The 14,528-nt window shown below is 45.0% G+C and overlaps 1 protein-coding gene across 2 annotated transcripts in view; it reads left to right on the plus strand.

Annotated features, from left to right (window-relative positions):
• The window catches only part of Lmtk2 (lemur tyrosine kinase 2), a 94,685-nt gene that overhangs the window by 7,430 nt on the left and 72,727 nt on the right, over window positions 1-14,528 (plus strand). The window lies entirely within an intron of this gene.

Here is a 14,528-nt window from a genome sequence, read left to right on the forward strand (position 1 = left end):
TGAAGCATAGGATCAGGAATTAAAGTCTAGCCTGGGTTACACAGACAGGTCCAGACAGCCTATGTTACATAATAAGACTCCTATCTCAGAACTAAGGGCTGGAATTGTACAGCTCATTGGTAGAGTTTAAGACCCTGAGTTCAGTCCCTAGGACTATAAAGGAGAAAGAGAAACAAAAAACCAAAAAGCCAGCGAAATATGGTAAAAATCAGTGTGTTGGCAGGACAAAAATATTGCAATAATGTATTTTAAAATTGTGGTAGGTGATTCACTTGGAACTGTGCCTTGGCATTACAGTTATTTGCCAAAAAAAAAAAAAAAAAAAAAAAAAAAAAAAAAAAAATCAGAAAAATAACCTCAGTATTTAAAAAAATTTTTTTTTCTTGGCAGAGGTTAGCACAGTGCGGCAGTCTCAAATCTCAATTTTATTTTATTGTGACCCAATTGGGAAACGAGAGTAGTGTCAATGGGGCCTCAGATCTAACAGGATGGTGGGCTTCTCTCATTTCCATCCCACCTGAATGTGTCCATTCATCCTCCTCTGGACACTCATGGATCCTCCTGGGCCTTGGCTGGAGTGGGGGAATGCATGACATTTCAGTTTTGACAGTCTGGTGGATTCTGCATTTTGCTATATAATGTTTGTTTGTTTTAATATTTTAAAAAGCCCAAGTTACCGTCAATTAAAACAAACTCGCCAGGACTGTGTATTGTGGCTACAGTAGCTCCTGGCTCCTTGTATCTAGCCTCAATTTGCTAGATACCCATTTGGTGTGCTACACACTCTTCCTGTCTCCAACACCTTCTGTAGCTGATGATTGCTCCATCTCTATCTCCCCCTGTGTGCACGCGCATGCATGTGTACATGTGTGTGTGTGTGTGTGTGTGTGTGTGTGTATGTGCAAGTGTGTAAGCAGGGGTCAAACTCCAGTTTGTTCCTCAGGAGCTGTCCACCTTGTTTGAGACATGATCTTTCCTGGCCTGGAGTTTGCCAAGTAGGCTGGCTGGCCAGCAAGCCCCAGGGGCCTCCCTGGTGCTGGTATTGTGAGTGCCTGGCTGGTTTGCATGAATGCTGAGGGTCAAGCTCAGGTCCTCATACTTATGCAATAAGTACTTTACCAACCGAGCCACCTCCCCAGCACTTTCTTAAGAGCCCAGTTGACCTGCTTTTAGTTTACGAAATACTCTGTACAAATTCTCATCTTCCTTTTTAAGTCTCTTGATAGATCCCACTTCCTTCTAAATCCTTTGCTCTGGTCCAGGTCTTAGAGATTCCTACCCCAGTAACAGGTTGCTGGTTGAAGACATTGCAACTTAGGTTTTGATTATTTCTCTTAGCACTCAACCAAATTTTATTGAAAGCAGAAACACACATGTACATGTGGCACACAAAGGGACAGACTCGTCCAGTAAGAAGGATCTTCCAAGGATGCTGTCCCAGGTTTTGATTTTTTTTTTCCTTTTAAATTTTAAGTGACACTTGAAGGTATAGATCACATTTGTACATCAAAACATTTTAAAGTAAATAAATTGTACACTGAAATACTATAAATGCAATGGAAGGCAGTAAGGAAAGTTTACTAGTAGGCTGTGTGATCAAACAGTGTAGCAAAGACTCTTGCATTGGTAAGTCCTTGCAGTTGGCTGGCAATACAATAATGTTGTATTTCTAGTGCTTTGCACGACATGTCACAGGTTGTAGATGCTGAGTCCAACGTGTAGGTGAGGATGATGAAGATAACCCACAATTCACCAAACCACGATGCAGGGTTTGCATATAATAGGAAGTGGTAGAAGTCAGAATCTTACTCTTTTGCATACTTGATTTTTATGCAGCCATTAACTGGAATGAGGGCATTTATAGTATGGTGTTTTGTTTTTTGCTTTGTGTATATGTGCACTGTTGATGTGTATGAGAATACATTTGTGTGCAAGTATATGAACATATGTGTTAAGTGTTTGCATGTGCAGGCCAGAGGACAGCCTCAGATGTTTCTCAGGCACCATCTCTCTTTTTCACTTGTGACAGGGTCTCTAGTTGGCCTGGAATTGGCATGTGGGCTAAGCTGACTGGACAGCAAGCCTCATCTACTGCCTGTTTCCCCTGCCTCAGTGCTAGGATTACAATCGAATTGAATACTATGTCACCGAGCTTCTGTTATTTTTTTTTTAAAGCATATGGATTATGAGAAGGGCTTGCTGGGTGGTGGTGCACGCCTTTAATCCCAGCACTTGGGAGGCAGAGGCAGGTGGATTTCTGAGTTCAAGGCCAGCCTGGTCTACAGAGTGAGTTCCAGGACAGCCAGGACTACACAGAGAAACCCTGTCTCGAAAAAACCAGAGAGAGAGAGAGAGAGAGAGAGAGAGAGAGAGAGAGAGAGAGAGGCAGGCTTGTGTGGTTGGTTGGTTGGTGTTCAAGTGCTAAGGATGGACCCTGGACCCTGGACCCATGTGTATGCTACTGAGGTATCCTACTCTCCACTTTTTCTTTTTTTTTTTTTTTAAAGTGGGCGCAGTGAACATTATTAATGATATTCAAGAGAGTAGGGCTCCTGAGGCCCTCCTGTTATTGTGGGGTCTGAGATGCTCAGTGCCAGGAACTAAGTTGGGACAGGGACTCCTCAGTAGCTGAGGGTCTCTTTCTTGCTCTCACATCCTGGCTGGGGTAGGTAGCCCAGGGCTTCTTACACCTATGAGGGCATGTAGGCCATAAGTTCCACCACTATGTTGCCGTAGCTGTACTCATTGTCATACTAGGAAATGAAGTTACAGACTTGTCATTGAGAGCAATGCCAGCCCCAGCATCAAAGGTGGAAGAGTGGAGTCACTGTTGAAGTCACAGACGCGGGACAGCCTGGTCTTCAGTGTAGCTCAGTATGTCTTTTAGTGGGCCCTAAGATGCCTGCTTTACCACCATATGGATGTCATCATCCTTGGCAGCTTTCTCCAGGTGGTATGTCAGATCCACCCTGGACACATTGGGGTAGGAACACAGAAGGCCATGCCAGTGAGCTTCCCATTCAGCTCTGGGATGACTTTGTCCACAGCCTTGGCAGCACCAGTGGATACAGGGATGATGTTCTGGGAAACCCCACGGCCCTCATAGCATATCTTTCCAGAGGGACCGTCCGCAGTCTTCTGAGTGGCAGTGATGGCATGGGCTGTGGTCACAAGTCCTTCCACAACGCCAGACTTGTCATGGATGACCTTGGCCAGGGGGCTGTCATACTTCTTGTGGTTCATACCATCACAAACAAGGGGGCATTGGCAGAAAGGGAGGAGATGATGACCCCGTTGGCCATCATGGTGAAGATGTCAGTAGACTCCACAACATACTCAGCACCAGCATCACAGCATTTGATATTAGTGGGATCTTACTCCTGGAAGATGGTGATGGTCTTCCTGTTCTTAGCCATGACTGTGCTGTTGAACTTGCCATGGGTAGAGTCATTGGAACATGTAGACCTTGTAGTTGAGGTCAATGAAGGGACCATAAATGGCAACAATCTCTACTTTGCCAGATGAGCTGGCAACCCTGGTAACCAGGTGCCCAATACAGCCAAATCCGTTCACTCCGACCTTCACCATCATGTTTAAGGGACAAGGCTGGCACTTCATGAGGAGACGCAGCTCTCTTTGGAACAGGGAAGAATAAAGAGCCCTCTCCACTTTTTCTTATCATTAGCACCTTAGTGCATTTGTACTGCTAACATTAATTACTAGATTTGTAACAACCAGGAACCAGTGCTAGTGGTTTAGTATAAGTAAGGTTTGTATTTAATTCAAGCTTCTTATTATTCCCTGAGATCCTTTTCCAAGTCCTCCAGGATAACCACCCCCCTAAGATTGAACACAGGACCTTCCTCGCATACACTAGGCAAGTTCTGTGCCACCCAGTTACATATGTCTTATTTGTTTCTGACAGCCTTGACAGTTGTCCTATGCATTAGGACAGGTATTTTGTAAGATGCTCTGCAACTTGTTTGTCTGATTCTTCTGTTTTTATGAGAAAGGGTCTCAAGGTCATCGTAGGGTGACCCCGAGCTTCTGGATCTCTGCACTTTTGGTCCTTCTGCCTTCATGTTCCACATGCTAAGGTTTCAGGCTCACTGTACCATCTTGGCTTGATTATGGATAGGAGGAAGATCACAGATTAAAGTGGCATGCTCATGGTGCCACATACTTCCCGTGTGACCGTCACTGACCGCCTTCCTGTGGTGGTACTTTCCCACCACCCTCCTAAGAGCACAGTCCACATTTACTTTGTGTAGAGTTCATTTATGTTCCACATCTTCGTGAGGACAAGTATCTCTAAAATTTTTTTTTTTTTTTTTTTAAGATTTTGTTTTTATTTTTAGGTACATGCATTCCTCTGTGTGTGTGTGTGTGTGTGTGTGTGAGAGAGAGAGAGAGAGAGAGAGAGAGAGAGAGAGCGCATGAGAGAGAGAGAGAGAGAGAGAGAGAGAGAGAGAGAGAGAGAGAGAGAGAGAGAGAGAAGGTGAGCATGAGCCCTGCTGGTGCTATGGAGCATGTGTCAGAGGACAAATTTCAAATATTTCTTCTACCATGTGGGTTCTGTGGATGGAACTCAAACCCTCAGCTCAGGATGGTAGGTGTCTTTATGATCTTTTTCCTTTGTCTGCCCTCCTCTGTGAGTGTGTGTGTGTGTGTGTGTGTGTGTGTGTCTGTCTGTCTGTCTGTCTGTCTGTCTGTCTCTCCCTCCCTCCCCTCCCCCTCCTCTCTTTAAGACAAGGTTTCTCTGTATAGCTCTGGCCACCTGGAACTGTCTCTGGGAGACCAGGCTGGTCTTACACTCAGAGGTTCCCCTGTCGTTACCTCAGATGTTGGGATTAAAGGCGTGCACTACCCCAGCTGGCTTCTTTATGGTTTTTCTAAGATAACTTATTTTGGGACAGCCTAAAGGTTTTATGTTTGTTTTTTATTCTTTTCTTTTCTTCCTCATCTTCCTGTTCCCCCCATTTCCTCCCACTTCCTGTACCCCACCCCCCCTTCTTAGACAGGGTCTTATTGGCTTGGAACTCTCTAGGCACCTCCTCTCCCACTGAGTCCAGAAAAGGCAGCCCAGCTAGAAGAACATATCCCACATACAGGAACAGCTTTTGGGATAGCATTCCCCGCTGCCCCCAGTTGTTCAGGACCCACATGAAGACTAAGCTGCACATCTGCTACATACATGCAGAGAGGCCTAGGTCCAGCCCGTGTATGTTCTTTGCTTGATGGTTCTGTCTCTGAGAGCTCTAAGGGTCCAGATTCTGTTGGTCTTTCTGTGGAGTTCCTATCCCCTCCTATTCTTCCATAAGAGTTCCCAAGCTTCATTCACTGTCTGGCTGTAGGTCTCTGCATCTGTCTGAGTCAGCTGCTGGGTGGCGCCTCTAAAAGGACAACGCGCTAGACCCCTGTCTGCAAGCACAACAAACAGTATTAGTAATAGAGTCAGGGATTGGTGCTTGCCCATGGGATGGGTCTCAAGTTGTTTGTTGTTTTTAAATTACCAGCATGTGTGTATTTGTGTAGGTGTAGGTGTATATGTACATGAGTGCAGGTATCCAAGGAGGGAAGCGACTTGGGATCCCTTGGAGTTGGAATTATAGATGGTTGTGAACCAGTTGGTGTGAGAACTAGGAATCAAACTCCCACTGGTCCCTTTGCAAGACCAGTATGAGCTTTAACCACTAAACTGTCTCCCCAACCCTGTGCAAAGTATTCTCATGAGCTGAAAGCAGATGATTGTGTAATTAGTTGGATGTCATTAAAAGAATGTCATAGGCTTACACATTTTTAAAGCAAAATATGTACCTTGAATTAGAGTATTTACCTATAAACATCTATAGTAAGTTTTGATAGGGCAAGATATTTTATTTTATTTGAAACAGTCTGAATGTATTCTAGGCTATCCTGGAGCTCACCATGTAGAACAGGCTGGCCTCAAACTTGCATTGATCCTACTGTTTTGTCTTCTGAGTGCTAGGATTATAGGCATGTATTACTATAGTGGGCAGCCTTCAGCTTTTTATTACAAAACTGAGGTGTTGTGAACTGTTGGTCATCTCACAGATGAGCCACAAAAGCCACAGCCCCGGTCCTCAGAAGGCTGAAATAGTAGAGTAGCTTAAGCCCAGCAGTTCCAGGCCAACCTCAGATCCTGTCTAAAAGAAAAAGGTGCTAAACAAAGTACTGTACAAATTGCAGATTTTTCTTCAGGAAGCTCAATAAATCCAACCCGTGCTGCTTTAGAAAGGAAATTCTCTTCCTCTCTGTTTTCTGCCCAGAATTCCCCTCTGTAGTTTGGCTCTCTTAGGCAGCAACTGTTCTCTCCAGAGATGCAGCCTGTCAGTTACCGGCAGAGCCCCACTTGACTTTTATCTCAGACTGTTATTAAAGCCAACACCCAGATGCTGATTGCTAGTGAGGCACTGAAAAAAATAACAAACCTACCAAAATAGCCTCCTGGAAATACTACCCAAGGACCATTGCAGCAGGCCTATCCAGAAATCTGTAATCAGCTCAGTTTTCTTTGCAGAAAATAAAACTTAAGGAGATGGGAGATGGCTCCAAAAAAGATTTCATGGTGACCTGAGCTTGATCTTCAGATGCCACCTGAAAAGTCAACATCAAATGATACTCAGTGCTGAGATAGGCGGAGTCCTAGAGATCGCTGGCTGGCCAGTCTGGGCTGAGATAGGAGGAGTCTTGGGGTTCGCTGGCCAGTCTGGGCTGAGATAGGCGGAGTCTTGGAGGTTTCTGGCCAGTCATGGCTGAGAAGGAGGAGTCCTAGAGATTGCTGGCCAATCAGGGCTGAGAAGGAATAGTCCTGGAGGTCCCTGTCTAGTTTGCCTAGCTTAATGGTCTAGGCTTAGTGAAAGAGTATCTCTAAAAATAAGGTGGGAAAACGATTGAGGAGGACACCTCACATCGGCTTCTGAACTCCATGTGTACCTGCACACACATGAACATGTACTTATACAAAAACAAAAGAAAATGTATCCAAAGATCCCATAACTAATATGAACCTTAAGTACTCGGAGGACTGAGAAAGGTTTGAAGTTTTAAGTTCTTCACCTATAGAACTTTAGAACTGAGATTTCAGCTTATAGATAGTAAACCAAGGGCTGAAGTTGCAAATTCGGCCCTTGCGTGACTCTTGACACTCAAGACTACCCTGTTTGCTAGGGAGAACTGCCTTGTGTTTTGAGCAGTAACACCAGTCACTACCTCCAGCATTGGCTTTAGTTGTTACCCAAAAGCATTGAAGTGAATTTTTAAAGCTATTGTACTTACCTACTCCCTCCTTCCCTCCCTACCTCCTTTCTCTGTCTCTCTCGATATTTTACTGTATTTCTCTGGGTGGCCTGGAGCTCACTGTATACACCATGCTGTCCTCAAAGTTAAAAAGATCTGTCTCCTGAGTGCTGGGATTTAAAGGGACACACAACCACTACTAGCTTATCAAAATTTCAGATAGTTAAAGAAAAGCAATATTAAAAAAATCAGGAAATTAGATTACTAAAAGAACAAACTTTTATTTTTAGTTTTTATTTTTATAAGTGTTTGTGAGTATATGCTGTGTGTGTGTGTGTGTGTGTGTGTGTGTGTACGCCTTCAGAGGCCAGAAGAGAGTGCTAGATCCCCTGAGACTGCAGCTATAGTTGGTTGTGAGCTATCCACTGTGGGGTGCTTGGAACCAAGCTCAGAGACCTCTGGGAGACAGCCCCAAAGTGTCAGGGGAGGGGTGGCGGAGGGAGAGAGAACACGAACATGTATGCATGCACCTGTGCTTGTGGAATTGTGAAGTCAGGGGTGTTGGTTTACCTGGAGCTGGAGCTTCAGGCATCTAAATTGCCAAACATGGGTGCTGGGAACCAAGGGGTGCTCTACAAAAGCAGCACACTCTCTCATCTCAACCATTTAAGCCATCTCTCTAGCTCCCTCCCGCCAAAATAGTAGCCCATGCTGGCCTTGAATTCTGTATGTAGCTGAGGATGATGCAGTACTGGGGATAGAACCCAGCATAGAACATGGGTGCTAGGCAAATACTACCAACTGAGCCACTTTCCCAGCTCCCTAAGAGAACTACTCTAGTTTCCACCTTTGAAATAAAGTTGCACTAGTTAATTAAAAGGGGCAGTGTTTCTGCCTTTTAAGAAACATAATTATAAACTTGTAACTGTTCATTTGTAAACACAAAAATCCTTTAAACACCACAGACCTCCAGGCTTTTGTGGGGGCCCTTTTAAGAATCTGCTGACTACAGTGGGTCCCAAGAGTAATGTTCATTGGCAAGTATTTGGTTTATCTTCCCCAGGTGCAAAGCAGATGTTAAAAATGCATCTGGAGGAGCTGGGGATCAGAGTTTGGGAGTGGGCAAAGGGGGCATGGAGACAGCAGTCCCAGAGTCAGTGAGCACCAGGCTCAGTGAGAGAACCTCTCAGAAAATAAGGTGCAGAACAGTCAGGGAAGGCTTCTCCATTTTGGCCTTTGGCTCTCACACAGAGTGAGCACACCTGTTACATCCACACGTTCAAAGCACATACACAAACATCCTCATGAAGTCGGGCTTGGTGAGGACCTACTCACTGATTGACTCCTGGCCCCTAATCGTTTATACACACAGCTGATCGCAGCAGTAAGACCCTGTGGCAACTTTTACTTTCCCTTTGCTGCCATGTTTTAGTTTTTATGTAGTCACCATTTATCCATTCTTCACTCCTCCCGCTGTCCTGCATCCCCAGGATCCTCTGGTCTGTGCTTGGAGTAGTGGCACTCTGGCTACCTGCGTGTTCCACTGAGAGCTCTGAGGTAGTCTGACCCATTCTTCTCCTGTGTAGTCTTTTCTCTCTTGATGTATTGTTTTATCACGATGACAAAATACCAGATTGAAACAGCCTAAGGACTTATTCAGGCTCACAGTTTCCCTCTGTCCTGTTAGGGAAATTGTGGTGGAATTCATGCAGGCAGTATGTGTACCAGGAGCCTCCCATCTTGGCAGATCAGGAAAGTAGACTGGAATTTCAAACAGGGCCAGGCTGCTGGCCTCAGGATCTACTTTCAGAGGCTCCTGTCTGCCTGGTAGGCTTCTTGTTTCAGAACAGCATCAGCAGCTAGAACCAGGTGTTGGAACATATCAGCCTAAGGGGTAGCCACCCTGTCCATTCCCTTCATTAACATGAATATTCATCTAGCCTTTTGAATCTTGAGTTCTTTGCTTTGGTTCTGGGAAATTCTCATATTTGTTTACCACATACACATTTCTATTGACCTTTTTGTCCTTTTGTTCTGTTGTGTATGAGCCTTTTTAAAAAAATCTTTTCTATCACATTTAATTTCTAGCAAGTTCTTCATTCATTCATGCATTCATTCAGGAATGGAGCTTAGGCTATTCTTGAACTCAAGGCTCAGGAAATTCTCCTGCCTCAGCCTCCTAAATAGCCGGGACTACTGGGACACACTGTACCATATGTACCTGCACATATGTACCTGGCTGTGGTGGTTTGAATATACTTGGCCCATGGCAAGTGGCACTATTAGGAGGAACGGCCTTATTGGAGGAGGCGTGGGCTTGTTAGAGGAAGTGTGTCACTATAGAGGCGAGGCTTTGAAGTCTCATATATATGCTCAAATATGGTCTGTGTGACATGTTCTCTTCCTGGGTGCTTTCAGATCAAGGCATAGAACTCTGCTTGATGCCATGCTTCTCACTATGATGATAATGAACCTGGAAGCCAGCCCCAACCTAATGTCCTTTATGAGTTGCCTTGGGCATAGTGTCTGTTCACTGCACTGGAAACCCTAACCAAGACACTGGCTCGTCTCCTTTTTAAAAATGAATTAACGAGACTTGGTTTGCCTATATGGCTCAGGCTAGCTATTCTTAGAATTCTCCTGCCTCAGCTTCTCCTATACTGGGATTAAAGGTGTACACTGGCTCCCCTACCTTTGATATAGGGACTTCTTTGAGTATGTGTCTTCACATATATTCTGGAAATATTGATTGTGGTTGGTTGCTTTCCACAGCCACACCTTACATTCTGTTTCTATCTGCTGTGTAGGTTGATGTCTTTGCCTAAGGGGTTTTCTCAAATGTCAGATGATATTTACTCCTGAGCAAGAGATTAGAACACTAAACTGAGATCTCCCTGACTTTCTCCCTTTATTCTCTGCCTCACGTCCCCCAACAGCCTGCCACCGCTGCTTTCACCCTGTCCCATCCCGTCAGAGAGTGCTGATAGGGCACTGAGCTATGACTGTGACTACACATTACTCTGTCTCCCTCAGGTTTTCATTTGAAAATGGCTACCTATCTTCAGGGTTGTTGTAGGGTTGCATGAGTGTAGTGTTTGCCTTGTAGCAAGTGCTGTTTAAGTACTGCTATTTCATAACCCTCGAGGACCAAGTCACCATTGTTTCCTGTGTAGATTATCCTAATATCAAATATACATTTCCTGGGGCTGGGGCGTTCAGTCAGTCAGTTCTGGCTTGCTACACAGTTATGAGGACCTGAGTTTTGATCTCCAGAATCCATGTAAAAAGCTGAACATGGCAGAGCATGCTTGTAACCCCAGCACTGGCAAGGCAGAGACAGGCAGATGTCTGGAAGTAGCCTAATGTAATTAGCAAGCTCTGAGAGACTCTGTCACAAGAGACTAGGTTGGGGCTAATGAGATGACTCAATGGTCAACTGTGCCTGCTGACTGGCCTGAGGGTCTGAGTTCAATTCCTGGACCCACATGATAGAAGAAGAGACTCTCCTTGTATAAGTTATCCTCTCACAGCATGATGCACGTGTGCGGCGCGCATGCTCATGGCCTGTGTATGCACGCAGACTGTATGTTCCTCAGTCATTCCCTATAAAATAATAGTGTCTTGGTCCTTGCTTTACTATTCCATGGTGTGTCTCACCCTTTGTGCTTTGCTATGATTCACTTACCTGTCTGTCTACTCAGGATGGTAAGCTGTAGGCTTAGCATGGTGGTACATACCTATAGCCTGGGCTTCATAGTGACATTCTATCCCAAAGAGAAAAAGGAAATTGTTGTTATTGGAATATCCATCTTGTCACTTCTGAGTGACAATGGAGGGTCAGGGCATAGCAGTCTAAGAGACCTGCTACCCTTTTGACCAGACTAGGCCACTATACAGTTCTTCTGTGTAGTCCACATCCCCTGGTAGTGTTCTAGAAGTAGGGGGTAACTTGATGTTTTGGCAGCAGATTTTAATGGGGTAGTTTGAGAGAAACCAGCAGTTTCATATAAAATGATGTCATTCGCAGGTATTCAGTCAGCCCTCAAAGTATGTCATCCTTCTGTCAGAGCAGGAACAGTCGGTTGGCCTTGATGATTACTAAACAGTGACCACCCATTTTGCTGCTGTGATTAGCACGGTTAGAGCATGGGTGATCTGTGGTCCTAGGCCGCTGGTCTTCTGCCCAGGGTTTTTGTGGACTCTTTGATTCATCCACTGGCCCTCAGCGTGTGGCTGAGTGTATTTAGTGCTGTTTTTGTTTCCTCCTCTTTCTAATATAGAACCCAGTGGGGAGAGTCTAGATTGTTTAGTGCTAGTATAAAGGGTGTGTTGTTATAGTAGACACACAGAAAACATTAGTGACTGAAGGTTCTATGTGTAAAAGGCTTTTATGATAGATGGGTTTGCAATTTTAATGTGTAAAACAGAACTGTGGGAACCATAGTGATTGTTCACGATTCCCCTTAAACAGTGTGAGGGTGACTCAAGTTACATATCTCTGGGATGCAGAGCTGCACATTGGGGTGTTGGAAGAGAAAGATGGTTTTTTGGTTCTAACCTGCTTAAAAAGAAAAGCAGGGCTGAAGCGATGTCTCAGGGGTTAATGGTGCTTCCTGCTCTTCCAGAGGACCCACATTGGGTGGTTCACATCTGCCTGTATCTCCAGCTCAGGGGATCCAGTTATTCCACAGGTACTTGCACTTGTGTGCATATACCCCTCCTCCTAATATACGTAATTAGAAAAAAATTTCTTCCAAACCTCAAAAAGAAAAGCTAAAACTCTGTATTTCAGAGGTGGGCTTTCTGGCAGGACAAGTTTGGAAGATTGCTGATGCTTGGCTTCAGGTCTCCTTTGTCAGACCAGCCATGTCTCAGTTATCACACAGGCACATGTTTGTTTTGTGTGCTATAACTTCACAAGGTGAGAGGGTCTGGGAAAGCAGGAAGTGGATGCACTGTAGAAAGCGTGCCTCCCTGGAGCTTTGCTTGCTGTGTTTGTTTTGTACTTTGCTGGTCAGGGAGTCTGAACACAGCAAGCCCCTGGGTCCTGGGGAGACAGAGTGGAAGGTGGCCTGGATCTCTAGGATGGCCTCCTCCAGGAGCATGGCCATCTTAAGTTAGCTGGGTTTTGTTTTGTGTGTTTTTTTTTTTCTTTCTTTTTTTGAGACAAGGTTTTACTGTGTAGCCTTGGCTGTTCTGACACTCACTGTGTAGACCAGGCTGGCCTTGAATTCAGAGATTTGCCTACATCGGCGTCCCATGTTCTGAGATTAAAGGCATGTGCCAATACCACCCGGCTTAAGTTAGTTTTTAAATTGAACATGTGACCGACTTCACATGATGTCCCAGCAGTTGGGACAGGAGAATTACTCTAACTTTAAAGCTAGCCAAAGCTACATGGCAAGGTTCTGCCTCAATACAAAAACAAAAACAAAGCAGCAACAACATTGGGGCTGGGGTGGTAACTCTGTCCTCAGAACCCATGTAAGAAAAACTGGACATGGTAGGGCAGGGCATGCTTGTAATCCCAGCACTAGAGAGGTGGAGATACATAGAGCTCTGTAACTTCTTGGCCAGCCCAGTCTACTTGACAAGTTCCAGGGCAGTGAGGACCTTGTCTCAAAAAACAAGGTGGGTGGCACCTGAGGAGTGACAGCTGCAGTTGTTCTCCGGCCTCTCCACATGTGCCCGTGTGTAGGTGCAGTTGCAGTTGCATACACACATGTGCCTATATATTCCTGAATATGCACTTACATGCACCCACCCCCAATTTCAGTATTGTGGATATGAATTGTTCACGCCACACCAGCACCTAAGACTGATTGTGCTTGGAGTATGGGCCTTTGAAGAGGGGACTAAGTTCAAATGAGGTCATCATGGCAGGCTCTTAATGCAGCCTGACTACTGTCCACAAGAAGAGGAAGTTAGGTCAAGGAGACAGCAGTGACATGCATACAGAAGACCATGGGAGGATGTAGTGAGTGGACAGCATCTGCAAGGAGAAGGCTAGAGGTTGCAAGAGAAGCCGACCTGCTGCTTGTTCAGCCTTGAGCTTGAACTTCAGCATGCAGAACAGTAAGGTGATCATGTTGCTGAAGCCCCTCAGTCTGTGGGATTTTATTTTAGCATATCAGTAAAGGTTATTCTGTAATAGAAGTATCCTCTGAGACCTCCTCCCCCCTTGTGTGTGTATGTTTGTATGTGTACATGCATATGTGTGCATGTCTTTGCAGGTGCACATGTATGCTTGTATGTGGATGCCAGAGGTCAGTCTTAAGTATTGTTCCTCAAGAGCCATGCACCTTATTTTTTTAGACAGTCTTTTTACTAGGACCTAAGGAATCAGTGGTAGATTATATGTAAACTTATACTATATCTCTGACCACATTTAGCTAGGGGCATTTAAGATAGTGTGATCAGTTCTGTGATGAGGAAGTGCAATTGGGTGTCCAAAGGCAGATCCTTAACTTGGGACCTTAGGGATTATTCCCACTGATGGGCAAGGGATTGCGAGGTGAGGTGGGTGTCAGTGGTAGTTTCCTGGTAGATAGAGTATAAAGCAATAAAAGAAGATTGGTCTGGTCAGAGGGAGGACCCCATGGCTCTCAAATGAAGAGCAAGGGAAGCTTGGCAACAGTCTAGGCTGCAAAGGTGATGGAAGTCTGAGGATGTAGGACAAGACCTTTTGACTGTCCTGCCAACATGTTGGTCATGAGCTTGGAACTTGGGAAGTAATGCTTTCTGATTGTTTCGGCCACCCAGCTTGTGATTCTTCATTGCTCTAGTCCTAGCAGACTAAAACACTAGTTTAATAGTATATATGGGGGTGTATTATCAACTCTGACAACCTGAGCTCAGTGCCCAGGACCCACATTGTGAAAGGACCATTCTAAAACCAACAAAGCAGTAGCAAAGTTTTGTCTACAGTAGTTGTAATGTCAGTAATGAATAAGTAATAAGCAGGTCAGTTGCCCAAGGCGGGGGTGGGTGGGTGGGGGAAAGGTGTCTTTATTATTACTGCTACCACCACCACAAATCCAGGGACTCATACATGCTAAGCCAACATAGGCTAGCATGTCATTATTGAGTTACATATCCAGCCCCTAGGCTGTAGTATTAAATAAACAGGCAATTGGCTCTTGTAGAACTGATTTGCCAGACGTCTGAAGCAGCAACTATTTAAAAGGTGAGCCTGGAACATTGCAGAAAATAGCAATCCGAGGCTGCTGGAATCTTGGCACAGGGCTGGGGAGCAGACTTGTGTAGAG

The sequence above is a fragment of the Arvicanthis niloticus genome, chromosome 24 (genome assembly GCF_011762505.2).
Source record: "Arvicanthis niloticus isolate mArvNil1 chromosome 24, mArvNil1.pat.X, whole genome shotgun sequence".
NCBI lineage: Eukaryota > Metazoa > Chordata > Mammalia > Rodentia > Muridae > Arvicanthis > Arvicanthis niloticus.